The sequence below is a fragment of the Neovison vison genome, chromosome 13 (assembly GCF_020171115.1).
Source record: "Neovison vison isolate M4711 chromosome 13, ASM_NN_V1, whole genome shotgun sequence".
In the NCBI taxonomy this organism is placed as follows: Eukaryota; Metazoa; Chordata; class Mammalia; order Carnivora; family Mustelidae; genus Neogale; species Neogale vison.
The window spans coordinates 114,311,803-114,339,163 of record NC_058103.1 but is presented as its reverse complement, the minus strand read 5'-3'; the positions used below and the strand labels follow the sequence as shown (position 1 = coordinate 114,339,163).

The 27,361-nt window shown below is 52.6% G+C and overlaps 1 pseudogene; it reads left to right on the top strand.

Moving 5' to 3' along the window:
• The first annotated feature begins 12,006 nt into the window (after positions 1-12,006).
• Positions 12,007-26,095, top strand: LOC122894663 (annotated as a pseudogene).
• Positions 26,096-27,361: the final 1,266 nt, after the last annotated feature.

Sequence of the window (27,361 nt, the reverse complement as noted above, 5' to 3'; positions counted from 1 at the left end):
TCCGTTGTGGTTTAATCTTGAGATCCCAGACAACGTTGTGACAGCTCCACAGGCTTCTAGAATTTGCCCAGAAAGAACTATGTAGATGATCAGTATTCAAACATAAACTTGGCACATTTGCCTTCCTGACTTTTGATATTGACGTAACTGTATTTTCTGACCTTACTTATTAGCTATATTTATTAATTTGGTTAAAATGCTCAACTGAGGTAACAGATACCCAGTGCCTCCCCACAGAAATGAGGGATGTATTCTTTAGAACATTTTAGAAAATGCGTAGGCTCCAAGCAGTTCTCCCTAAGATGGAATGGGATGGGAGAGGGCCCGCCCTGTCAGCCGGCGTGCAAAGGTCTACCGGATCCCCATCACAATATACTCCCACAAGAACAGGGACTTTGCATATGCTGTTCTGGCTCCCCAGTTACCTTCCAAGGGGTCTGAAAGACCCGCTTTTTAGTAGGATTTCTTTACGCAGACACCACACTGATAGATCAAGATGTTGCTTTCAGTCAGTGTGCGTTCAGAATAGCTAAGTATATATTTTAACGTAATAAATTATGGCACATTTCCAAGATGGCTATTCTTCTGCCATTGGAAGGGGTTATATGGAAAATGTCATGTATTATGTATTATGTCATGTAAAATGTATTAAAAAACAAATATGTTAAGGAATTATATTAAATTTAACTTGTTATGACAATGGTATTGTGCTCTGCGTAATGAAAAAGAATCCTGGTCCGTTAGAGACATATCCTAAAATATTTACTGGTGAAATGATTCAGTGTCTTGGATTCGCTTTTTAAAAATGACAGCACAAAAATTTTGTTTAATAAACAGGTGACCCGACGAAGGAGGTATATGAAGACAGAAAGAATAAAGTTGGTGGTTGCCGATGTGGGAGATGGGTCCATGGTATTTCACTGAACGATTATCTCTATGATTTTGTTTGTGATTGAAGTTTTATATAATAAAACATTTATTTAAAAACACGCATATTTTCAACAACAACTGAAACCAAAAAAATGTGGTCGATGACTTTGGACATATTCTCTGGCCTAAATCTTCTCTTTTTCTCCCTTTTCTTCCACCACCTCTGCCCTAAATCGGTCTTCACTGACCCTTTTGATCTTGCTATGTAGTTTTTGAGGAGCTAAGTTGAAGAGGGTGATGCCAATAGTGGAAAATTCCAGGTGCTGCGGGCTGTGGAGGTGTTTGGCTAGTACACACATCAGCGCCCCCTCCTGGAAGGAGTTAAAGGCAGCAGGGCCCTTGGCTTTCTAACTGAGTTGAGTGCCTGGCTTTAAAAAAAAGAGAAAATTATGGTGCTATTTTGGTGACTTATTTATTTACTTATATTAAAATTTTCCAGCTTCATTAAGGTACAACCAACCTATAATATCGTGTAAGTTTAAGGTGTACAATGTGCCAATTTGATTTGATACATAGGTATTGTGGAATGATTACCACAGAAGCGTTAGCTAAGGCCTCTACTGCCTCACATGAGAACATTTAGCATCTTCCAAGTATATAGAACGGTCCTTGTCACTATAGACACCATGCTGTGCCTTCCATCCCCAGGACATACTCCTCTTATAACCGGAAGTGTGTACCCTTTGATTGACATGTCTGCTTTCCCTCTTCCTCCAGCTATCTCACTCTCTCTCACACTTGAAGGGGCGGCCCAGTGCCTCCCCTCAGGCCAGACTCTCTAACGTTGCTCCCCACATTCCAGAATCACGATCAGAAACTATCCCACTCATCAGTGTTTTGTTGTTGGTGTTTGTCTTCTCCAGCTAGACCATAAGCTTTACGATCTCGTCGACCTTGTTTAAGGGTTTGATGTGTGGAATCAGCCTGATCTGTTCAACGGCTGACTGACTGCGTAACTGAAAGCTTCCCCCACCTCCCCACAGTTTGCTGCTCCTTCCTCTGACCCTCTGCTCCTGCCTCTGCTAGAATCCTCTCACTGCCTCAGACCCAGCTGCTCCCTGGCCACAGCCTGGAGCGGGGGACGCTCTTCCTTCCTGCTGCTGTCACCCTCCTACCCAAGGTCAATGTTGCCCTTGTTTCTGTCACTGGAGGTTTAAAACATTTACTTGAGGGGCACCTGGGTGGCTCAGTGGGTTAAAGCCTCTGCCTTCAGCTCAGGTCATGATCCCAGGGTCCTGGGATCAAGCCCCCCATTGGGCTCTCTGCTTTCTCCTCTCTCTCTCTGCCTGCCTCTGTCTACTTGTGATCTCTGTCAAATAAATAAATAAAATATTAAAAAAAAAACACACTTGGGTGTCTGGGTGGCTCAGTGGGTTAAGCCGCTGCCTTCGGCTCAAGGTCATGATCTCAGAGTCCTGGGATCGAGCCCCACATCGGGCTCTCTGCTCAGCAGGGAGCCTGCTTCCTCCTCTCTCTCTGCCTGCCTCTGCCTGCTTGTAATCTCCATCTGTAAAATAAATAAATAAAATCTTTAAAAAAAAACCACACATTTACTTGAAATTGCAAACCAAGCAACTTAGATATTCTCTTGGGAAGAGAGATGTAAAAATGAAGAGTTGCTAATAATCGAAATAAGAAAAGAATGTATTTTAATAAAAGGGACTTGTCTGGCCAGAACAGAAAACTGGTCAGATAAACTACCTCAGAATGGAAGGACATTTTCCTAGGGATCCTTCCCCGCTTCCAATGATGTGTCCACATCGATTCACCGGGGAAGCAGTCCCTGGTGTGGGACCACGGTTTTCAAGGTGCGCTGAGCAAAGGGGCGTACACTTTACCCAGAACACCTCCGCATTTGTGTTTTTTATAATTGGTAGAATTTAGTTTGAAGAAGGATTTCCTCTTCATAAAAAGCAGTCAGAGGATTGCAGGAGCCTGAGGTAAGATACTCCACGTATTTGCTGTGTGACCTCGGAGAAGCCTCTTAACCTCTCTGGGCTGGTACGATAAAGAAATAGTGGTGCTAAGAAACCTTACCTGTTTGAAGACAGGAAATGGAGTTAGAGGACTTCTCAAGCTCTCTGGGATAGAAGATCCCTGAGGACAGTGACGGTAGCTCTAGTCAGAGTAGTAGAGGTATAGCGCCATCTACGTGCAATAACCAGAAAGGCCGCAAGGGGTAGGTGTTACTCCATGAGAAAAGCTTTGCTCTGCGGACTGTTTCCCTCTCCAAGTTCTAGTGTGAGAGATTGGGAAATTTCTTCTTTGAAATTACAGAAAAGGAAAAAGAAAGTCTTTAGTACTCTCAACATCAGGCAGAGGATTGAAAATCTTTTTTAGTGTTGAATCCCGGCAAAGTCACCCAGTGTGTGATGCAAGCTGTGTTTTTCTACCAGAGCATCAAAGAAGAGCTTATGTGATGGACCAATTAGCAGGAATATGATTTTCTGTATTTTAGAGGCGATTGCCTCCAGGGCCAGGTTACCAGGGGTTGGGGGGGTGCATTGAGCACAAAGGACATTTTCTGTTAGGACTTGGGCAGGTGCCTTTGTCCTGTCATAACTGTATTGGTTGGGGGGAGGATGAAAAAACGAAATTAGGCAAAAACACAGCTCGGTCCAAGAGATCCCATCTCACATAGACGTTAGGGGAAGAGGTCAGAAGACACAGAGGCGACGAGGGTGTTGACTGCTTGGCGCCATGGAGACAGGGAAGATGGAGAGGGTTCTGAGCAGCTTGTGCAGGAGGGGATGACTAAGATCATCAGGGAGAGGGTCCGAGTGATGATGGAGAGCAGATGCCCTGAGCCTGGCAGCCAGAGAACTTTCTGGACATAGACCTGCCTATTGTTATCCCCAGAGTTTGGTCATCACCAGAATAAATGAGCTGAACATTTCCGAACCCATGTTGGACCTACCTGTTGGGGGCCTTGGTCAGGGAGGCGCCCTGGTGACCTTCATGAAGATCTGCATGGGTGGGTGATGATCAGCCCTTTGCTGCCTTGACTGCTCCCCCACCTCTTGCAGCAGGTCGGGGGGTGGGGAGGATGTCACCCCCTGCGGGGTGACCAGCGAGGCAGCACCCAGAAAGCTATTTGGAATCACCTGATGCTTCTCTTTCTGCCCCAGGGGTCCTGTCCCTGTGCTTTAACAAAGTCACCTTTTTTGCACCAAAGATGTCTCCAGAATTCTTTCTTGGCCATTGGCTCTGAATCTCATCAACATTCCAAAACCACATCACCTCCTGCCCCTCTCCACCACACCTCATCCGTCTTCCCAGCTTTGCGGTTTCCCACAACACATATCACACCTGCCATGCCATGCAGAAGTCACCTGTTCGTGTCTTTAATTTCGGCCACCCCCGTTAGCACGTGAGCTCTCCAAGGACAGTCTTATTCTGCTTGGTACTGCTACATATTCGGCGCCTAGCAGAGCATCCGGCAGAGTAAATCCTTGTGGAATGAGTGAAAGATCATCGTGACTGGGGAGGCAACAAGGCACACACAGATAGCTCCTTGAAGCGTGTTCCCTGGAGGCAGCGATGCGTGCGTGTCTTTGTGGGTAAGTGTCAGAGAATCGGGCTGCCCGTGGGCCTGAGTGTGGCCTGAGGTGAATAAGCAGGTTTCTCCCGCTCTGTTTCCCGAATCTCCCAACGGCACGGTTTCCTCCTGGGTGGCAGGTGGAGTCCTGCGATATGGCTCAGGGGTCCCCAATCTGGAGGGTTGAGGGCCAGGCCTCTGGGGATAGAAGCCCGAGAACCCAACCCAGGATTAGGGTTTGGGCCTGGGGCATGGCAGGCCCCACCTGCTCGGGCTGAGGCTGACTCCAGGGAAGGGGGGGCAGGGGCTGAGTGGAGGGCAGGTGTGGCTGGCATTCGGAGAAGACCAGGGCAGCGTGTGCGCCCACCCTTTAGAGCCCTTTATCGTAGGCTTTGGCCGACACCACATGGGACCCAGGGCAGGGACAGAAGGCGTCCCCGAAGCCCCCTCCTGCCAGAAGCGAGTTCGCTGGGGGCTTTCCGGCCAATTCTCAGGAGCTTTCCACCCAAATGGACATGGATTTGGGCAGAAAGCTTGTGAGAATTGGCCAGCATTGAGTGGCCATTCCAGCCGTGTGCCAGCCCTGTGCTGAGAGCGCTTTCCCCTAGGTGCACGTTGAGGGCATGGGAGACCGCACACCGGGCCCACGCCGCTCCCAGAGGCGCCCCCAGAGGCGAGCTCCCGGAGACAGAGTTGAGTTAGGGTGTGAGCCTGAGCTTCAGGCTCTGGCTACTTTTGGCAGAATGGGGCGCCGAAGGTGAGGGTGGCCTGAGGTGGGCAAGGAGCTTTCTCCCGCTCTGTTTCCTGCAGTTCCCAACAGCTCGGTTTCCTCCTGGGTGGCAGGCGGAGTCCTGTGGTATAGCTCAGGGGTCCCCAGTCTGGAGGCCTTGGGGCCTGGCCTCTGTGGACGGAAGCCTGAGAACCCAACCTAGGGTTCGGCTAAGGGCCCAGGGGCATGGCCAGCCCCATCTGCCTGCGCTGAGACCAGCACCCCAGGGGGCTGAGGGGAGGGAGGATTTGGCCACACATGTGCCTGGCTTTTAGAGTGCTTTCTCGAAGGGTTGGGCTGCGACTGCTCAGGATCTTGGGCCAGGCACCGGCAGCTCCTCTGAAGGCCCACGCAACCGGAAGGAAGTTCGCTTGGGGTTTCTCGCCATTTCGCATGAGCTTTCTGCCCAAATCCATATCGACTGGGCACAAAGCTCGTGAGAATTGGCCAGTGTTGTGCAGCGATTCAGGCCACATTTGCGCCCGCTGTTGAGAGCGCTTTCTGACTAGGTGTGTGTTGCAATCATCCGGGAACTTGGGCCAGGGACACCCAGTTTCATGGGTGGTGAGGTTAGAAGGAGAGTTTTGGGGAATTCTCCTGGATAGAGGCATGCTGATGGCTTCAAAGGGCTTGGCGTCAGGAACCCTGGGGTGAATTTCCTGCCTGATGCTGGGGGAGTCATGTTATCCCACAGGTCACAGGTTTTCCATTTCCTCCTTAGGAAATTGCTGGCAGGAAATGTTCTGCTTAAAGCAGAACCCAGCTGCACTGTCGCTGGGCATGCGGGCTGTTGCAGGGACTCTAGAAAAGAGTATGGTGGTTAAAAAAAAAAAAAAAAAAATATATATATATATATATATATATATGGTGGTTCCTCTAAAAGCTAAAAACTGAACAACCCTTGGATCCAGCAAATGCACTCCTAGGTATTTACCCAAAGGACAAAAAAATGCACATTCAATGGGGCACAAGCACAGTGATGTTTATAGCAGCGTTACCAACAACAGCGAAACTATGGAGGGAGTCCCAATGTCCATTCACTGAAGAAAGGAGAGAGAAGATGTGGGAGGCATATACCTATATCTATATCTATACCTATATCTATATCTATACCTATATCTATATCTATACCTATATCTATCTATATCTATATCTATATCTATATCTATATACAATGGAACAGGACCCAGCGTCAAAAAGAATGAAATTTTACCATCTGCAAGGATGTGGATGAATCTAGAGTGGATTAAGCTCAGCAAAATCAGTAGGACAAGACCAATACCCTATGACTTGACTCCTATGGAACTTTCAGAAAAAAAACAGATGAACATAGTGAAGGGAGAAAGGCCAAGGAGGAAACAGACTCCGTCTTAGAGCACACAACGAGGGTTGCTAGAGGGCAGGGGTGTGTGGGGAGGGGTTCAATGGGTGATGGCTATTAGGGAGGCTGTTGTGTGAGCTCTGGCTGTTCTACACAGGTGAGGAATCACGAAATCCTACCCCTGAAGCAAAGGGATTACCACTGCATGGAAACGAATTGGAATTAAAGTTAATGAAGGAAAGAAGACCATGTTCTGCTTCACGAGGAGGGAGGTAAAAATGGAGTGATTTTCGCTCTCCTGTTCTGCAGACGATCGTTTCCAAACACTCTGTGGTAGGATACGCTAGTCTCTTGTTGAATAAGGAGTCTTCAGAAAGCCGCCGTGAAAGATTCAGATCTCAGAGCACGTACAGGTTCCATTCACATGTTCCTTACAGTTTGCCCAGGTACAAAGGGAAGTGGAGAGAAATGGGACAGAAGAGGAGAGGAGGCATTAAGCATTCAGGAGGTGGCCTTTTGCCTTTCTCATGAACGGCTTGTGCCAGTGTAATTTTGGAAGAAGGAGGGGATCCCAGAGCTTTGCTGAGGCGGGTTCCCTGGGGTGCTGAGTTGAGGGCGGGGTCAGTGGGCATGTCAGGCTTCCGGTTTTGTAGCTGCAGAGTTGGGGGTGTTCTCAGGGGGGCATGCAGGTTTTGCCGGCTCTGAAGGGTTCTGCACAGCTTCAAACGGCACAGTTTCCATCTGGGTGGCAAGCGGACTCCTGGGATATGGCTCGGGGGTCCCGAATCTGGAGGGCTTGGGGGACAGGCCCCCGGGGACGGAAGCCTGAAAACCCAACCTAGGGTTCGGGGAAGGGTCTAGGGTCATGACAGGCCCGATCTGCCAGCGCTGAAAACGAAACCCCAGGGGGCTGAGTAGAGGGAGGGTTTGGCCACCAGTGCTCCTGGTTCTAGAACACTTTCTCACAGGGTTCGGGCCGCGACCACTTGGGATTTCCAGCCAGGCCCAGGTGGCTTCCCTGAAGGCCCACGCAGCCAGAAGCAAGTTCTGCCAGAAGTTTCTGGCCAAATCTTATGAGCATTTTGCCCAAATTGATATTGCTTTAGGTAGAAAGCTTGTGAGAATTGGCTGGCGTTGTGTGTTGATTCGGTCGCCCTCGCTCCTGCTGTTCAGAGCACTTTCTTGCCACGTGTGTTTTGCGGCCATGTGGGAACTTGGCCGGACCCATTCGTCTCCCCTGAGGCCCACCGCTGAGGGGAGCTTTCCAGGGCCAGAGTTGAGGGAGGGGCTCAGGCTGAGCCTCAGGCTCCATGTCTATGGCCCAGTGGGGCACTGAAGGTGGGGGTGGCCTCGGGGGTGGGGGAGGATATATGCTGGTTTCTCCCTCTCTGAGGATTTGTGCAGCTCCAAATGGCACAGTATCCTCCTGGGTGGCAGACGGAGTCCTAGGTTGTAGCTCAGGGGTCCCCAGTCTGGAGGGCTTGGGGGCCGGGCCTCTTGGGACAGAAGCCTTAAAACCCAACTTAGAATTAGGGTTAGGGGCTAGGGTCATGGCAGGACCAATCTGCCAGCGCTTAGGCGGGATCCCCAGGGAGCAGAGTTGAGGACAGGCATCACAGGGCGCGTCAGGCTCCAGGTTGGTGACCAGGGGGCCACCGAATGTTGGGGTGGCCTCGGGGAGGCATGCAGGTTTCTCCAGGTCTCAGAGTTCTGTGCAGCTGCACATGGCAGTTTTCATCTGGGTGGCAGGTGGACACCTGGGGTGTTGGTCTGGGACCCTGGGGGACAGGCCCCTGCGGACGGAAGCCTGAACACCCAGCCTAGGGTTCGGATAGGGTCTAGGGGCGTATCAGGCCCGATCTGCCAGCGCGGAGACGGGCACTCCAGGGGGTTGAGTAGACGAAGTGTTTGGCCACGTGTGCGCATGGCTTTTAGAGCACCTCCACACAGGGTTCGCGCGGGACCACTCGAGACCACGGGCAGGCACAGGAGGCTCCCCTGAAGTCTTGGACAGCCGGAAGCGAGTTCGCTGGGGCTTTCCAGCTGATTCTCACAAATCAACATTGATTTGGGCAGAAAGCTCCTGACAATGGGCCGGCATTGGGCGGGGATTTGGGCTGCGTGTGGCCCTGTGCTGAGAGCACTTTCTTGTTAGGTGTGTGTTGCCTCCATTAGAGACCACGAACTGGGGCCACCTGGGTCCCAGAGCTCCCCTCAGAGGCAAGTTTCCCAGGGGCAGAGTTAAGTTAGGGTGTGAGCCTGAGCCTCAGGCTCCGGATTTTTTGGCAAAAGGGGGCGCCGAAGGTGAGGGTGGCCTGAGGAGGGTGAGCAGATTTCTCCCACTCTGAGTGTTTCCCGCAGCTCCCAACAGCTCGGTTTCCTTCTGGGTGGCAGTCGGAGTCCTGTGGTATGGCTCAGTGGTCCCTAATCTGGAGGGATTGAGAGGCCAGGCCTCTGGGGATGGAAGACTAACAACCCAAACTAGAGTTAGGGTTCGGGCCTTGGTGCATGGCAGGCCTTATTTGCCAGTGCTGAGGAGGGATCGCTGGGGATCTGGTTAGAGGGCATGGTTCAAAGGAGATGTCAAATCTGGATTTGTGGCCCAAGGGGCCGCTGAATATGGGGGTGGCCTCTGGGGTACATGCAGGTTTCTCCTGCTCTGAAGGTTCTCTGCAGCTCCAAAGGGCACGGTTTCCTCCTGGGTAGCAGGTGAACTCCTGGGGTGTGGCACAGGGGTCCCCTATCAGGATGGCTTGGGGGCCAGGCCTCTGGGGATGGAAGCCCGAGAACCAAACCCAGGCTTAGGGTTAGGGCCTAGGGGCATGGTAGGCCCATCTGCTGGGGCTGAGGTGGGCTGCACAGAGGACTGTGTAGAAGAGAGGCTTGGTCTGCTTTCAGAGGTGAACCTGGAGGATTCCTGGTCTCCCTAGCACCCCCAGTCCTCCTGAGTGTCCCCCGTCGTGGCACTGGTCACACAAGACTGTCATTTGTTGTCTCTCGGTCTGTCCTTTCTGCATGGAGTGGATCTCTCTCACAGATGCCTGGCTGCATGACAGCCAGATGAATGGTTTTGGGACCTTTGGCCCTGGAACAGCGGGCGTCCCCCCAAACCCTGATGGGCAGGGGGAGTCTTTGTCCCTCTGTGTGCCCCCAGCCTCGGTGAAACCTAGTGTCCAGGACAAGGGACTGGGAGTCCTCCCAGATGAAGTTTGTGCTATGAAGGTGGCTTCCTTCTGAGATCACTCTGCAAACACATGGCGTGGCCACTCCTGTGGGACAGAAAGCATGCTACTGTGTTGTGTTCTCCTTGCACACTGTGGCTACCAAAGAGGAAATGCATGCTCACCCCCACACATTCACACTCACACCTCCATTTCTGAGCATCACTACTGCGGAAACAACAGTGAATTCCCGTTGAGCTGCAGACCCGTAGATGTGCCATTCAAGGTGTCCATAGAGGAGGAAGGAGATGGTGTTCTGGCTAAAAGGATGGAAGTCCTTGCCTCTGGGGGTGAAGACATTAGATTTGACCCAGAAGGTGCTACATTCTACTCATAGAAGGGACATGATCTGAGGATCTCTGAGACTGGGGACCGGCACAGACTTTTCTGGAAAGTCTTCTGTAAAGATCTTCTGTGAGGCATTGCAGTCCATGTGGTGTCTCTGGCAATGACTCCACTCTTGCCTTGCGGCTTGAGAGCAGCCACAGAACGTCCATAACTAATGTTCCAGACACACTGGATTGGGAGAATATGGGGGGGGAGGTCCATTTGGCCCATGGGTGGTAGTTTCCCCCACCCCAGATCTGCCACACGATGGATGATGGGGGAGAGGACTCTTCTTTTCCAGTGGCAGAGTGGGAAGACACGGGGCTCTATCCTGCCTGACCCCGGGCCCTGACCATGAAAGGACAAAAAGATGATAGTGAGATTGGCCAACAATGAAGGCCTCAGGAGTTCCCTCCCCTACCGCATTTCTCTGTCAGCCTCGAGTTTCCCACAACACGTTTGTCTGTGGTTGAATCCCATGTTTGGCTGGGTCAGTCCCCACTGCCTGGTGGGTATATCTTGCCACACAGGTGTTTGTCTTGTTCAGGCCAAGACCATGAGCACATTTGGGCTTCTCCTGAGTTAGTGGAGGATCTGGCATGTGTGGGCTTCAGGACGAGTGTGATTCAGCCCTCAGCAATGTTATGGAGCACCTGGCTTCCTGGGCCCTCTGTGGCACTGGCATGGGCCTGGCCTAGGCCACTTGTGCCGTCATGATGGAGAAGCCTAGTGTTTTCCATCTTCCTCCACCCTCTGTCAGCACATGTCAGCGCAGACAACACTCTGTCTCCACCCTCTGTCACACCAACCATGTCTTTGCAGACAGACTCTGAGATGGCCCATGGCTTGGGACTTCATTAACATCCCAGAGTCTTGTTATAACCAGTGTCAGAGGTTTCTGGGGCCCTGACATGACCTTTGTTCCCAGAATATGCCCCAGGAAGAGTCCCAGGAGAGTCTGGGAGTACAGGAAAGATCTGCGGGTACTGAGGGAGATCACAGGGGGGCTGAGGGGAGGGCAGTAGTCAGACAGGGCTTCAGGTTCTGGGTTTGTGGCAGGGGGGCCGCTAATGTTGACGGTGGCCTCAGGGGGTTAAGGAGTTTCTCCTTATCTGTAGATTGGCACAGCTCCAAATGACACGGTTTCCTCCTGGGGGGCAGGCAGTCCCCTGGGGTATGGCTCGGGGTTCTCAGTCTGGGGGGGGGGCTTCAGGGCCAAGACTCTATAGATGGAAGTATGAGAACCCAGCCCAGGGTTAGGGTGCGGGCCTAGGGGCGTGGGAGGACCTACCTGTCTCTGCTCAAGCAGGTTCCCTAGGGGGCTGAGTAGAGGGCGGGGTTAGCCAGCATTCAGAGGAGACAGGGGCCATGTGAGCAACCAGTGTTTAGAGGGCTTTCCTGTGGGCTTCGGGCGACACCACTCGGGACCCCAGTCTGGGCCCAGGCGACTCCCCCCGCCGCCGGAAGTGAGTTCGCCAGGGCTTTCTGGCCAATTCTCACGAGCTTTCTGCCCAAATCAACATGGATTTGGGCAGAAAGCTCGTGAGAATTGGCCGGCATTAGGCAGTGATTCGGGCCCCACGTCGACCTCGTGCTGAGATGGCTTTCTCACTAAGTGCGTGTTGCAGGCATGGGAGACAGCAAGCCGCCCACAGGGCTCCGGGTGGCCCCCGGCAGAGGCGAGCTTGGGTGGGGGGTGCGCAGGCAGAGCTGAGTTAGGGTGTGAGCCTGAGCCTCAGGCTCCGGCTTCTTTTGGTAGAAGGGGGCGCTGAATGTGAGGGTGGCCTGAGGTGGGTGTGCGGGGGTTTCTCTGCTCTGAGTGTTTCCCGCAGCTCCCAGTGGCACAGTTTCCTCCTGGGCGGCAGGCGGAGTCCTGAGCGGAGTCCACCAGAAGGCCTCGATGGGCTTGCAGAAGAATCACGGGAATGTCTGTGCCTCCTCCAGGTTCCTGACGCGTGTTTTGTGGGAAACTTGTCCAGAGCTGTGCTGGCGGGGTTTAACAGTCACTTGTGGGATCTCCAAAACCTTAACCGTTTGCCGTCATAGGCCGGGGAGCAGCTCGCCCGTCAGGGTGGGTCTCTTTCCTGCCTGGCAGAGAAGGGGGTGTCACGAACCCCGCTTGTCGAGAGGTTTCGATGAGTTAGCCATGTGCTCAAAGTGCCACGGGAGCCGAGAGGTGGACCCAAAGCAGGCGAGGTTGGGTGTTGACCCTTGAGCCTCCTCATGTTTTTCTGCCGACTATGGGGCCCCCTTCCTTCTGGCTCTGCTTCTCTCCGCAGCTGGTGGGCATCCATCTGTCCTCAAGTATCCCTGCTCTGGTCTCTTCTCCCTCCTGCTCCTGCTCCTGTTCAGGTGTGAAAGCAAAGGCCTTGTCTTCCCTTGTCCAAGAGGGTATCTGTGAGGATCATGTCTCCATCCTGTTTCCTCCCCTCCCTCCCTTCACAACTCTCTCTCTCTCTCACACACACACACACACACACACATGCGCACACAGATGTGCATGCACACACACACACACACAGACACACACAGGCTTACCATGTCACCTCCCACCCCTCCGTGCTCCCCGAACCACCTCCCTTTCTCTGGTTGCCATCACATCACTCCTGCTTCTCCTCCTGCCTAGTGGGCACGTTCTCCTTCTCTTCTGCCGGCTCCCCGCTCTGCTGGCCGTCTGGCAGCAGGCAAGCTCAGAATCTGGCCTCGGGCCTCTGCTGTCGTGCAGGCCGGCATCAGGGTGACCGCACGCCATGCCCCAACACATCTGGACCAGGCTCTCCCAAGCCCATCCTTGTCTACCACTAACCCAGGCTCCATGCTGCGTCCAGCCCTGTGACTGAGACTGTCCCTCCCATCCCTCCCCACCACCCCCAGCACGCACATCCATACTCCCCCTAGCTGCCAGCACAAGGCTGGTTTTTTCCTCTCCAGGCTTAGCCATCACATAGTCGGCCTATTCCCTCCCAGACGTGATGGTGTGCACCACCTTCTATGACTACTATGTGCCCTTGGCCGTGCTGAACACCGTCCTCCGCACTGGCCTCTCCTGCTGCTCCGGGTACTCGGCCGATGGGCCTCAGACGGGTGGTGGGGGATGCTCCAGGGAAGGGACGCTCAGAAACCTGGGGCTCAGCTCCAGCCCCGCTTCCCAGGCAGCCATCTGGGGCGTCTGAGGGACTCCACACTTGGCTTAACGTTCTGCTGTCACTGTCTTGAAATGTGTAATGATTTTGAACAAGAGGTCCCGCACTTTCCTTCCAGCCTGGGCCCTATGAATGATGAAGCTAGACCGATTGCAGGGCGGGTCACTTGTTTAGCCTTCTTGAACCTCAGTTTGCTCATCTATAAAATGGGGCACACACACCTACCTACCTTGTGAGACGGATGTAAGAGTTGCCGAGAACGTGCCCCACATGCCTGGCCCAGAGGCGGTGCCCCATCAGTGGGCAGTCTGCTGGCGGTGACCGAGCAGGCCCATGTCTAGACACATGCACTCGCTGGCCGATGACATTCAGGTGTCCATCATGTCCCCGGGAAAGCCCCGTGGCTGTGAGTCTCACGCACATGGCTGGCTCTCATTCCCTCTGGTTTCTCCCTCCCACTCAAGAAAGCTCATTGGAGTGTGAGAATCAGAGATGTTGCTTGGGGGCTACTGACTCTAGTTTACTAAGCTCTTGTAAAAGCCAACTGCCCACATTTCTGCTTCCCTAAATGATTTAGGGAACCTCTTCCAATGGTAGTATTGGGGGGACAGCCCTGTCTGGATGGGGCCGGGGTGCTGGGTGCTGGCCAGGCTGGGGGCTCTCGGGGGTGGCTTAGGAAAGGGTTCATGGGAGGCTGACAGGTTGCATCCAATCCCCTAACCCCGTTGTCAGTTCCAGGGAGCCGGGCGGAGGCTCCCATTGAACCACTGTCCCCCTCGCCCCAGGAGGAAAAGGAGGGAGAGGGAAGCTTCTGTATCTTATCTGTAATGACTGTGGCTCTCCCTTTCCTCGGGTGACACTTGGGTGTCGTGAGACCGAAGGCAGGCAGGTTTCACAAACTGGACAAGCTGGTTTTCTGTAAAAAATGGAAGAATAGAGATTGTTTATTTATTTATTTATTTAAAGATTTTATGTATTTATTTGACAGAGAGAAATCACAAATAGATGGAGAGGCAGGCAGAGAGAGAGAGGGAAGCAGGCTCCCTGCCGAGCAGAGAGCCCGACGCGGGACTCGATCCCAGGACCCTGCGACCACGACCTGAGCCGAAGGCAGCGGCTTAACCCACTGAGCCACCCAGGTGCCCCCAAGAATAGAGATTCTTAAAGAGCTTCAAGAACACTTGCCCCAGCTGGTCTCCACTTGCCTGTCTTGAGACCGGTTGGGAGCATGGAGTTGCTTTGCGTGGGAGGGCATCTCATTTCTAGACCCAGGTCAATGAAGGTTTATTCTCCCACAAAAACAAGCCTGGGGAGGGAATGGGAGCTGAACTCTCTTCTCTGTCTCTGGAAATGCAGAGCCCCCCTACAGCTGTGTGGACAAGGGGTCTGCCCCTCTGGACCAGGTTACTCTTGCCTTCTCCCCACTTCATCAAGGACGCCTATCGAGTAGAAACTCGCTCTGGAGTGCAGCCTCTGTGCCAGGCTGGAGCTTCGAAGGGTGCACAGATGATGGGGAGGAGGGGATTGGGCCCTGTCTGGGGTGAGACAAGGCATGACACACATATAAAAGTAACCTGGATGTCAGCAACAGTCCAGGAGAGATGAAGCGTGGCCTGGAGGTGTGGGGCCCAGATGTGTGGACACACCTAGCTCTGGTCCCTGGAGGAGTCCTGATCCTGCCTGGTTAGCTCCTGTTGGCTGTGTAGCTCAGCTCTTTGGAATTTGGGATTGGAGAGAGGTGAGCACTGTGGGCTGAGGAGGCATGGAAGGCTCCATGAGACAGTCCTAGGGTTCATAATCTAGGACTGCTTTCCTAGGAATACTCAGTGCAAGTTAGCTGAGCTGCCTTTTTTTTTTTTTTCCCTTAAAGCTTCCTGAATCATCTATTAGCCATCTGGATGGATGGTTTTCTTCTGGCCAGAAGTCCATCCTCGTTGTTAATAATAAATGGGTCTTCTGGATGTGGTATGCCTGTTACCTTTGGACACAATTACTTGGCAGAACAGGCTGGCCAGGAATCTCTTGATGCCTGTGTTTGGAGGGTTCTCCCTTGTCAATGAAATGGATTATTTCTGTTTATTTATGGGACACATCTGTTGCTTTCTAGTATCCAACCATTCATCCACCCACCTTCTCGTTCACCATCCCCCTTCCTAACCACCACCTATCCATCCATCTACCCACCCATTCACCCATCCTTCCACCCAACCAGCCATCTATCCACCCATCTACCCACCCGACCCCAACATCCATCCATTCATCCACCTTCCTATCCACTCATCCATCCATCTACTCAACCACCCATCCACACATCCACCCATCCATCCACCCATCCATCCACCCATCCATCCACCCATCCATCCACCTATTCATCCATCCATCCATCCAACCAACCAAACAACCAGCCAGCCAACCAGTCAACCAACCAACTAACCAACCACTCACTCAACATTCCTTAAATGCCTACCATACTCCAGGCATCATATTAAGATCTGGGAATAGCAGGAGGAGTGAGGCACAGCCCTTGTCCTGAGTGAGCACCCAGTGTGGTAGTCAAAGCCAACTGCAGACCCCCCAAAAGCCCAGATGGAGTCATCATTTTCTCTAAGGGCCAGACGAAATGGCATAGAGAGTACAGTGGTACAGAATGTAATATATGCAAATAATGGTAATACAAAATGACACCTGCTTTGATACACAAAGTTCTGCAGAACAGTACTGGGACAGAGTATTGAGGGAGGTTGAACACCCGAGCTGGAGAGGAGGAATGGGCCGTTGGGACAGAGCACACACCCTGCACAGGGGGAGGGGGCCGGAGAAGACGGCCCTGGGCAGCAGCAGGGGGCTTCAGAGTTTCTGGAGCTGCACAGCTGGAAGGAGAAGAGTGGCTAGAGAGGGTCTCTGACAGTGGCTGGGATTTGACGTGCCTCGTGTGCCCTGCCGTGGCCTAGTCCTGTGCTGGTGAAAGACAGTGATCTCTGCAGGAGGGCCATGCCAAGAGGTGCTTCCAGGTGTGTCCATGGCTGCTGGTGTGGGGGGCCTGTGCTGGAATAGATGCCGAGGAAGGGGGCGAGAGGCAGAGTGGGATATCCTATCAGAGGGCCCTTTGGTGTCCCTTCTCGCCTGGTCCTCTTCCCTTTCTTGTTTTCATTCCCTTTTTCGTCTTCAGTGTTGGAGGAGCGAGAAAGCTGGCTCCTGGACCAAGACAGACTCAGCCCCTATTCACTTGAGGAGAAGCAGGTGGAGAGAAGGGCCAGGGCCCCGTGGGGTCCTGGATTTCATGGACTTCTGGCTTCACCTTAAACAAGGACATCTGAGATGTCTCTGGGTGTCCTATCATGCTAGGGCTTCAGAATCTTTTACAAGATTTCACTCCTCATCTTCCTCCTCCCATAAACCCACCCTCCTTCTGCCCCAGGCTCCATCAATCCATGGTGTGGCCAGGAGTGCCAGAGAACCGCCATCTCCTTCCCTGAGCAAGAAGCAGACCTCAGACGTCCTGGGTGATTTTTATTCACGTGCTTACTAGAATATCATGGTCTAAGTGGCGTTCCTTCCATTATACCACCTGTCCTTGAGGTCAGTCTCCACATAGAGCACTGTGGACTCCCTTGAATCTAGTTCAAATGAATGTTCCAGAAACCCGCCTGCTGCTTCTGTAGCTTTTGGGAAGGGAGATGAGGGAACACATGACCTCTCTGTGGTTCTCAGAGCAAGATGGGGTGACAGAGACCTGGCCTGCTCATCCCGCTGGACACCCAGAAGCCCAGCAAGGCATTCTCACTCCATTAGGGACATCAGTCACCCAGAGTTTGCTGTCCATCACAAGTCCTCGTAGGCTCTTTATTCACTCATCCAGGGCATCCACATGTTGTTTTGTTTTGACAAATAGTTGCCCGGTGAAATGCCCTGTGGTCAGTGCTGTGAGGAAGAGAGATGACTTCATCCCTGGTGGAAAGTGGGCTGTGCCATGAGAGCCATGTCGGGGATGGTGGGTGGAGCTACGACCCCCCCCACCCCCCACCCCGCCACAGACCAGGGAGGTGGTTCGGAGGTCAGAGCTGGAGGCAAGAGCAGGAGGCTCACGGGCGGTCAGGGGTTCTGAGGGCTCAGCCAGATGAAAACGTGCTACTAGACCCAGGGGCCAGCATGAGGAAATGTCCGTGTTCCTGCGATGTCACCCACACAATAAAACAGCCATAAACGCACCCCCCCACACACACACCTTTGCGACAGAATATTTCCAAAGGCCCACTGGTCAAGCACTGGTTCCAGAATTTGCTTGCACCTCCTGCCAGCTTTGTTGCAACAAGATTTATCAGCTTCTAGAACAGACTCTCTCCTGGTGGATGGTGGAAGCTTCTGCCAAAATCCAGGGCTTCCTGCCAACCTGGCTCTCGCCAGATGAGGCCTGACTTCCTGTAAACTTGTCTCTTCACTGGGCTTTGCACGAACGGGCTTACCAGGCTGGGCTTTGGAGACTGGAGGGGAGGGGGGCAACCAGTGCTTTCTTTGGAGGATTCTATGGCTCCTGCCTCTCCTTCCCGGAATCTCTGGCTGGGGCGACATCATGTGGCTAACTGTGGAATTGCACCCTTTGTAGAGGGAGTCTCTGACTGCGGGGCGCTTCTGCCTTTTACTTTTCTCTTGCTGTCTCTCTTCAGTCCTGCTTTTTCTCCTTTTTTTTTTCCCCCCCCTGTAGACTCGGCTCTGCAGATGGAGAAGCTGGTTTGTTTGCCCCTGGGGAAGCACTTTATCACGCCGGGGGAAATGTTGTCTCAAGTCACAGGAAATCCATGGTTTGGGGATTGGTTTGGCCCTCACCAGCCAGAGCCAGCTTTCTGCCTGTGTAAGTGGTCACAGAAAGAGTGTGCTTTCGTAGCGAGCCCCTTAGAGCCCAGAAAGGATAGATGGTGACCATGCCTGGGAGAAGGGGGAGCGGGCTTGTGGTTGGAGTGGGTTGGCTAGGGTAGGCTGTGAAGGCTGTTGGGACAGGCTCTGGCTGTGGGGGGCAACGGGAGCGTGTCCCATTTGCTCCCTGGGGCAGCACGGGTATGGGCAAGGATGAAGGCTGGGTAGTGGTCCGAGGCTGGCTCAGCCTGCAGGAGGGGTGGGGGTGTGAAACTCGGAAACCAGACCATGCTGGGTTTAAATTCTAGCTCCTCTTATCAGCTCATCTGACTTTAGGCAAGTCTCTCAAAACCCGTCTGTTCCCTCCTGTTCCTGTTCCCTGGCACAGCATAGCTCTAAGGCGGGAATGGGGAGAGAATGAACCCCACTACACAGCTTTTATTAAAAGCTGCCGTTTACGGAGTGGTCCTCTGTGATGTGAGCAATTCCTTGCAAGTATGGATTATCAAATCCTTGCAACAAGCCCGTGAGGGGGGACATTTGTGGTCCCTGTGTTACATGCGAGGACTTCGGGGTACAAAGAGGTTACCTAACCTGGGGTAGGTATGATCACGGAGGACTGAGGCAGGGCTCGAACCCGGGCTGTCCAGGTCAGACACTGCCTATGCATCATGGCCTGGTGTGGCCTCACCTCTCCCAGGGCTGGTGGTTTACTCCAAGGCCGGGGGGAAGGTCTCCTTTGGGAGGATGATAAGTTGAGATCCCTTATTTCTCTTCCTCCTTTTTCTTCAGTTTCTCTTGCTTCTCTACCCCATTCCTGTGTGTGTTTTTCTGACTTAGTATGGGGTCAGGAGAGGAGAGACACGCACACATATGCTTGAAAGTTGGAGCTTATCCCTGGAGTCTGTGGGGCTTCCCCGGGGCCCACGGCAGCTGCCTCTTACTCTGGAGCAGGGATCCTCAGGCTTGGCTTCCCTGAGGGCTGGACAAACATATCAGCCTGGGGCACATGAGAGTCCCCTGATGGCTCAGGGGGCGGATATGGGAGTCTCTGCACCGTCCCACACCAAAGGACATGGGGAGCAGAGGGCTTTGTAGTCAGGTGACTGCACTGGCAGTGGGGACAGGAGTGACCTGACCAGGGACCAAGGGCCTGGGCTGTGTGGAGCCTCAGGCTGTGTTTGGTGGGGAAAAGGGCAGGCTGTGGGCTGGGACAGGGTGTCTGGGGAACAAGGTAGGGGAGCGATGGTGGGACACGGATTCCATCCCCGCTGGAGAGTGTGCTGAGGGGCAGGACTGTCAGGAAGGGCCTCCCTTGTCTGACTCACTACCCCAGGGCAGCCATCCCACCAGTCTTGGCACCCTGACTCTGCACACCACCTTTGTGGGGACCCCTGTGGGCACAGAGAGAGGACCCAGCTACACTGTGGTATTGAAGCAGGGACCTGCCCCGTCCCGTGGCCTGGGGCCTGAGCACCTCTAACCTGAGCCCAGTGCAGGGCTGTGCGGAGATCTCCCTGCTCCTCTCCTGTCCTCCTGGTACCCAGCCTGCCATCTGGGCTGCTGGCCCCACCCCGGCGGGGCCCAAGCCAGCTGAGGCCCTGTCAGCCTCCATCTGGGGCCCTGTCAGCCTCCGTCTGGGAGACCTGGCCTCTCTACCACAGTCAGCACCACTCATTTTAAGGTTTGCTTCATCTTTGGGCTGGAGGAGGGTTGATGAAGTGGAGGAGGAAAGGCCACATTTACTCAGTTTCCCTAGGCCAGTGTCCCTGGGTGCGGCACTAAGGATTCCAGAACATCTTCAAGTCATTCAACACTTCCCTGAAGCAAGGGCTTCTGCACAGAGGTCACCTGGGCAGCTCTGACTAGTCAGACATCTCGGCTTTCCCAGATGTGCTTGCCCCGGGGCCTGTGCCTGGGGGCCGCTCACGCCCCACATGTCTCCCTGTCCTGTTGTTACTAGACTTCGAAAAGACTCTTTGGCATTTAGATAACTTGCCTCTTGAAGGGCTTTCCCAGGCCAGTACCTCCTTCCTGGCTTCTTTGGACACCATTGCTTCTCATGAGGCAGCCCCAGGAGATGGTTTCCCCTGAGGCCTTTCCACAAGCAGCCATCGGGGCAGGAGAAGTAAGCGAGGCCAGAAGGTTGCCCGAGATACTTGCCTTCTTTCTGTTGATGACTTGCCCTCGGTTATGCATAATGTGCATGCGCGTGTGTCATTTACTGAAATTGTTTTCATTCCCATTTCTTCCCCCTTTTCCTTTCCTGGTCTAGGTTTCTTGAAATCCAGAAGTCCAGGCTCTGTAAGATGCTTCGTGTCCTCACCTTTGCTAATCCCTACACCTCAGACTCCCCATCTTCTACAGGGTAAGAGCCAGGCTCCGTCTTTTCCCTGCCTATTGGCATTGCCGGGACCCTGCCGTTTCCTGAGCTCCTGGGGGTCAGAGCACCATGCTAGTCACTGCAAGGCACACGGGAGTCGAGAACTTCCTTACTAGCGGTACAGAGTAGTTAGGAGACAGAAGGAACATAGACGTCGTGACAGACCACAGGCGATGCTTCAGTGGCCAGCACTGACTTGGGGCTCAGAAGTAATCATGGAGGGCTGCAAAGGGGAGGCAGCCTGGGGTTTAGTGGAGGGACCAGGAGAGCTGCCTCTGGAGGCAGATCTCTAATATGTACTCACTGTAGGACTTTGACAAGTTATGTACCGTCTCTGTGCCTCAATTTCTCTCAGCTGTAAAATAGGCATGGTAGTAACACCTCAGTCCATCAGTCTGTGGGAACGATTTCTTGAGAGAACATATAAAATGCTAGCCGGTGACAAGTGTCCAATAAACCCATTACGTATTATCATCAATTAACATACTAGTAGCAAAGGAAAAAGTATGAATGGGGGTCTTAGGACAGATGGGGATTAGGCAGAGAACAGGTAAGAGAACAGGAAGACGGTTTGGGAGGGGCACAAGAAGGGGGAGAGTCCAGACACTCTCACATTAGACGGACCTGATTTCAAATCCCAGTCCCTCACTCCTCACTGGCTGTGTGACCTTAGGCAATCCACATAACCTCTCTGAGCCTCGGTTTCCTCATCTGTAAATGAGGCCAACATCCCTTCCTGCACAGGGGATGGAGAGGGTTCATTTAATCCACAGATCTGAAAGGCTCAGCCATGCCTGGAACATGGCCTGCATCCAGTGAGTGGATTTCCTCTCCCAGGGCAGCCTGGGTTTGATGCCTGAAGCAGGGACAGAACAGGGAGGGTCAGAGCAGGCTCCACCTGTGTGGACCTGGGGGAGATTCCCCTGATCCTTCCCGGAGGACAGAGAAAACAGGAAAACGGAGCAAAGAGAACAGGCTGGTCCCACGCCCCACCAAATCACACAACAGAGGTCCACATTACGGACACGGTGTGCTCCTGGTGCCTGGCTGCGGCAGACGGTGGGCAGTGGGGCAGGGAGGTCTCATCCTGAATCACAATGATGAGGACACAGGTTCTGGAATCAGCCTGCCTGGATCCAGATCCCGAGGTCCCTGCTCATTCGCGGTTTGCTTGTCATCCTCTGCCCTGGCTTCCTCATTGGCAAAATGGGAAGCTAGAGTCCGCCTCATGGTAATTGTTGAGGCAGGGCTGATGAAATCACGCAAGAAAGGGGCTGGCCCCGTGCCCCAGGTTAGTGGCCGCTGCTGTCGCTTTTCACAAAGATAATACAAAAACGATGCTTAACTCTTACACAGCATCATGGCCGTAATTAGTACATTTTGATGACTCAGAAGGCCTTCCAGGGGTTTCTGGGCCTTGAAGCTGTAATTAGGAACATGAAAGAAGGCGACGCACTGGCAGGAGGTGAGTTCACGGGTGAATAGACCACTTTTACTAGACTTACCTTTTACCCCCAGACAGTAGAGTAACAATAGGTCTGCTAGGGTTTTTCTTTTCCTTCATTTCTTTCCTTTTCGTCTGTACCTAAATAACCCAAAAGTCTTCATGAGCATTTGAAGGATGAAAATACAGTTGCCCTGGGTCTCGGATGATCACAGTCAGGATGGGAATTCTGCTCCCCCAGTCCCCGAGACATCCCTTTCCAAGCCACAGACCTGAGGCATGAGGGCCTTGGCCTGTGGCGGCGTCCACACATGTGCACAGAGATGCCTTGAGGCCATGAGAAGGGAGAGGGTCTCCCACAAGACCTCCTGCTTCCTTAACTGCCCCCAGCTGTTCCTGCTGCCTAGGGAGGGGGTGCAGAACAAAGCCATCTTGAACCACCAGACGCACATGGCCATGACCCTTCTGGCCTCTTTTACTCCGCACACCTGCCAGAGCACCTGGCACCCTGTCGCTTCGACTACATCAGTGAGTGTGGGGGAGGGGGGCTGTGGCCCAGGGTCCTCCAACCCAGAGACAGATGCCAGTGTGTGCGGTGTGAAGGGGAAGCAGGGTTAGGGAGAGCAGAATTCCTCAGGAGCTTGTTTAGGAGCAGGCCAGGGGGAGCGGAACTGGAGGCCGGTTTATGCAGCCAGCAGATGGCAGGGGAGGGTGGGGTAGAGCAGGGTGGGTCTAGGATTCTGAGCCACTCCTATGGGCTGTGGGGCCCCAGGAGTGCCTTTCTTACCCAGAACATGAAATCCCATTGTTGAACAGACTCTGAGGACAGCCCTGGAGAAGAACAGGACAGACAGTGCAGTTGGCTCTGAGGCAACCAGATGGCGGGAACCGTGCTAAGGAGGGGAGAGTGTCTGTTTCATTCAGGTGGGCGCAGTGGAGCCGGGAGGCCTGGTAGAGAGCAGTGGTTCTCAGGCACGGCCCCCCGACTGTCATTTTCTGCATCATCTGGGAACATGCAAATTCTCAGGCCCCCCCGCCCAGACATCCAACACCAGAAGCTTGGGGCTGGGGGCCCAGCACTGTGTCAGGCTGCGGGACTCTCCAGGGGAACCTGAGCTCACGGCAGTGAGAGAACTGATGTGGTGGGGGAGGGGCCTTCCCTTCCTGTCTAGGGAAGCGGGGTGGGCACTGGCTGGACGAGGCACCCTTGAGTGCCACTTCTGGTGAGGTTGATGAGTCCTGGGGACCAGTGTTCCTTAGATAGGCTGTCATGGGCATCCAAGGGTCAGAGCCAGTCCTCGAATGGTGGGCAGGGAGCTTGGTTCTCCCCAAGCCCATTTTGCCCAGTGATTTTCCATCTCCTCCCACCTGAGATGTGGCCACATTTGCTTCATTGATTCTGAGAAGACCTTCACCTCTTTGACTTACTCTCTCCTACCAGGAGGCATTGCAAAGACCGAAAGGCTGGGAGGGCAGGTTCCCCCCAAAAAGAAGGGAGACAGGGCCATGGGACCGGAACCTGCCTGCAGGAGCCATGTCCACCTCCCAGCCCCACCTAGATGAAGCAGGGGTTGTATCTCAAGTCTGGGGGCTGCGGGCAAGGTCTCCCTGGGCCTTGTTTGGCCAACGCCCTGGTTTCTTAATAATGTTTCATTGATTCGCCTTTAGTCCTAACCTCTTGGGCCTTGGGGTGCAGAGCAGAAAGACACCCCTATGAAGGATCGTTTGCCAGACAATTGTTAATGACAGATCACCAACAAGGGGTTTGGAAAGTTTTCTGTCTTGCACTCATGGGGTCTGCCAGACGTGGGCCTCCCTCTCCTGTGTGGGCCAAGGTGCTGACTGGTAAAGGCCAGCTCAGAGAAAGATCTTGCACATCCTGATGGGCTGGAGGGAGGGCTGAGATCACTTTTATTTTTTCTTTTTTTTTTTTCCAAGGATCATATTCTTTTATTTTTCCAAAGTTATGATATCTAATATAAAGACGTTTGAAAAGTTTTTTTCTTAATTTTTTATTTTTTATTAACATATAATGTATTATTAGCCCCAGGGGTACAGATCTGTGAATCGCCAGGTTTACACACTTCACAGCACTCACCATAGCACATACCCTCCCCAATGTCCACAACCCCACCACTCTCTCCCTTAACCCCCTCCCCCCAGCAACACTCTGTTTGTTTAGTGAGATTAAGAGTCTCTTATTGTTTGAGATCACTTTTCTTGCCGCAGTCACACCTCAGATACATCCTGTGCCCATGGTGTTTTCTGTCTTTGGATCTCCTGCTCTGGTGGAGACGGGTCTGTGTCTCTGGAGCTCAGTTGTCACCTCTCTCTGCTTGGATGTGTGTCCTTGGAGAGCAGGGCTCTCTGCTGGACAAGAAGCACTTTGCCGCATCCCAAATGGATTTGGCAATCCTACCAGCCCTGAGTATAGCCTGAGGAAGGCTGGGGGAGCTCAACCCGGCACACCTTCTTCCCCAGCGGACACAGCCCGAGGGGCCGGCAGCTCCTGCCCTAAGGGGCTCACGGACCACCCACCCAAGAGGGCTTTCACTGCCACACTCCCATTCCTGACTCTGCTTCTGCTCTGGACTGCAGGTGCCCAGGCCACTCCCTTACCGGGACCCAGTTATTGAATACTTACTCTGGGGTAAGACCTGGAGGTATGACCTCTCTCTCTCTCTCTTTTTACTGAAAGAATCCTTTTTGAACTCTTGTGTTGTATCTGGGTGCTAGGATGGCCGTAACAAAGGGTCACAGACCTTGGGGCTCATACCACAGAAATGCATTTTCTCACGATTTTGGAGGCCAGGAGGCTGAGACCAAGGTCGGGGTGGGGTTGGGCTCTCCCGAGACTTCTCTCCCTGGCTTGCAGATGACTTTCTTCTCTGCCTCGCCTCACGTGGTCTTTCCTCTGTGTATGTGCCTGCCCAGGCCCCCACCTCCTCTTCTTCGAAGATCGCCATGGGTCCAATCTAGTGACCTCATTTTAATGTAATTGTCTCTTGAGAGATCCCATCCCCAAATACGGCCATATTCTGAGATACCTGAGGTTGGGACCTCGACCTTCAGAACTGGGGAGAGGGAGATGCAAGTCAGTCCATGACACGTACTGTCTTCTCATCTTCTGGTTTTGGAGGGTTGTCCCACACACAGTCCTTGGGCCCTGGGCAGTGGACTCCTTTCCTCACCAGCACCAACTCAGCGTGTCCCTGCTCACCCCCACCCTTGCCCCCTCTGCCGGCCAGCCAGGGTTCTGCAGGTCATGGGGAGGAAGAACCCCCAGTCATGTGTGGGATTAACCGGCGGTAGGGGACCCACATTGTAAGTCTGGTTGGCCTCTCCTTTGGCACTGAAGTCAGAATCGGAGCTGAGGAGTGCTGGCCCTGCAGAGGTGAACTTTGGCAGAACGTGAGGCCAGACCTCTTCCTATGAAACACAGGACTGGTGGATAAGGTGTTTGAAACATGGACTTGCTTTGCTCAATGGCCTTTTTAATTTTTCCTCACACTGCATTTTAAAAATAAATGTATTGAGGCATACTTTCCATACCAAAGAATTCTCTAATTTCAAGTATACAATTCCATGATACTTTCAGCAGACTTACCTAATTGTACAACCATTCGCATACATGAGTTTTAGAACATGACCTTTGCCCCTGTAAGATCCCTCACGCCTGTGTCTTGTTAGTCCTGATTCCTACACCTGGTCTGAAGCAACCACAAATCTACCTCGTGTCTGTGCATTTGCCTTTCTGGATATTTGATATAGACGGAATCCTGTACCTGATGTACCCGACAGTACATGGTCTCTTGTGCCTGGCTTCCTTCACCCAGGATAATGTGTCGAGCCTACAAGCCACAGTATAGAATCAACAGGCCATTCCTTTTTCATTGCTGATCTTGGTGGCCTTTTCTGTGTTTGTCGTAGGTCACAGTCACCAGCTCTTTTGTGTGTGTGATCCTGGCCACTCACATGCAGATGGAAGCCATCCTTCTGGATAAGACTCTCTGAGGAAGGAATGGCTCCTGGCACACGCCAGGCCCCTGTATTTCCCTGAGATAGCTGGAGCCACCCTTCTGTGCCTCGTCTTCAGCCTCAGCAACATAATTTATTTCTCAGCTGTTCCATATCAGATTCCCAAACCAGAATTACATAAATTATAGAAAACCAGATATAAAAATAAAACCAGAATTACATAAAAAAAAAAAAAAAAGATCGTAAACTTTTCAGGCCAGATGTCAGCCTTAAGCTACCCCATCCTGGCCGCCCTAAGCCAGCCACAGGGAACCAGTTTCCAGCGGTCTGAAATAGCTACAGTGGCTGATGTCTTGGCATTTTTGAGTGGGTTCTTGTCAATAAGGTATTGAACTGGGGACATTTCTCTAGATGTGCACTGATTTTATATTATTTTAAAAGGGGAAGATGGGTTCAAGTAAGTCCTTATTTGGGCAGATTCTTAATATTTCATTAAGTTTTAAATTTATTTAAAATGGGTTTTTCAATCTTATTTAAACAGTTAGATGAAACATGCTGCCCTTGTAGTTCGACTGTTAAACACTTGAATGAAGCTTCACGACCCTTGTAGTATTACCCTTTGCAAATGGAACTGGCTTCAGCCTCTCCCAAGAGCTCCACAGTGGGAGAATGAGCCAGAAAGATCAGTGTAAGGAACCTGAATCAAAGGAAGCTGGGTCTGTGGGAGCTCTGGGGACAGGCGAAGCATTCCAGAAGGGAGAGACCTAATTTGGGGAAGGGTCTTCTTCCTTTCCCCACCTAGTGAAGGGAATTAATAGAAAAGAGTCCTTTTTCCCACAAGTCCGTTCTGCCTTATAGTGCCGATTCTCGTGTCATGGGAACACCCACATGGTTGGGTGTCCATGTTGTGTTTTGTTTTTTTTTTCCTGTTTTCTTGTAGCCAGTTTGATGCTGCACCGTATTGTGTGGTATGGGTCAAATGTGTTGTGTGCAGGAGTTGGCTGACTTAAGCCCAGTTGGCTGGGTTCATCTGTCACCTTTTAAACCTTTTAAATGACATCACGATACTTGGGGATGTTGTACATTTGATGTCACTTCAACCTTTTAAACATGTTGCAGATGTTAGAGTTCATGTGCAGGGGATGCTAAGACCTTGTTAAGGGGTTGGTCAACTGTAGTGATTCTCAAGCTTTACCATGAATCAGAAACACTTGGCGGGTTTGTGACAAATGCAGATTTCCAGGCAGCGTCAGGAGATTCTGCATTTGTCGTATAAAATGTAGGTCTTTTAGAGGAGATTTGCCCTGAATCTGAGCAAGTACCCAGGTGATTCTAATGTAGAAGGGCCCCAGGCCAAACTTGAAGAGATGCTTTCCTCACGAATTCCAGAAGGCACTGGGCCTATCAGCTTGCTGTGATTGACCGAATTTTCAATGACCTACCAACTAAGGATGTA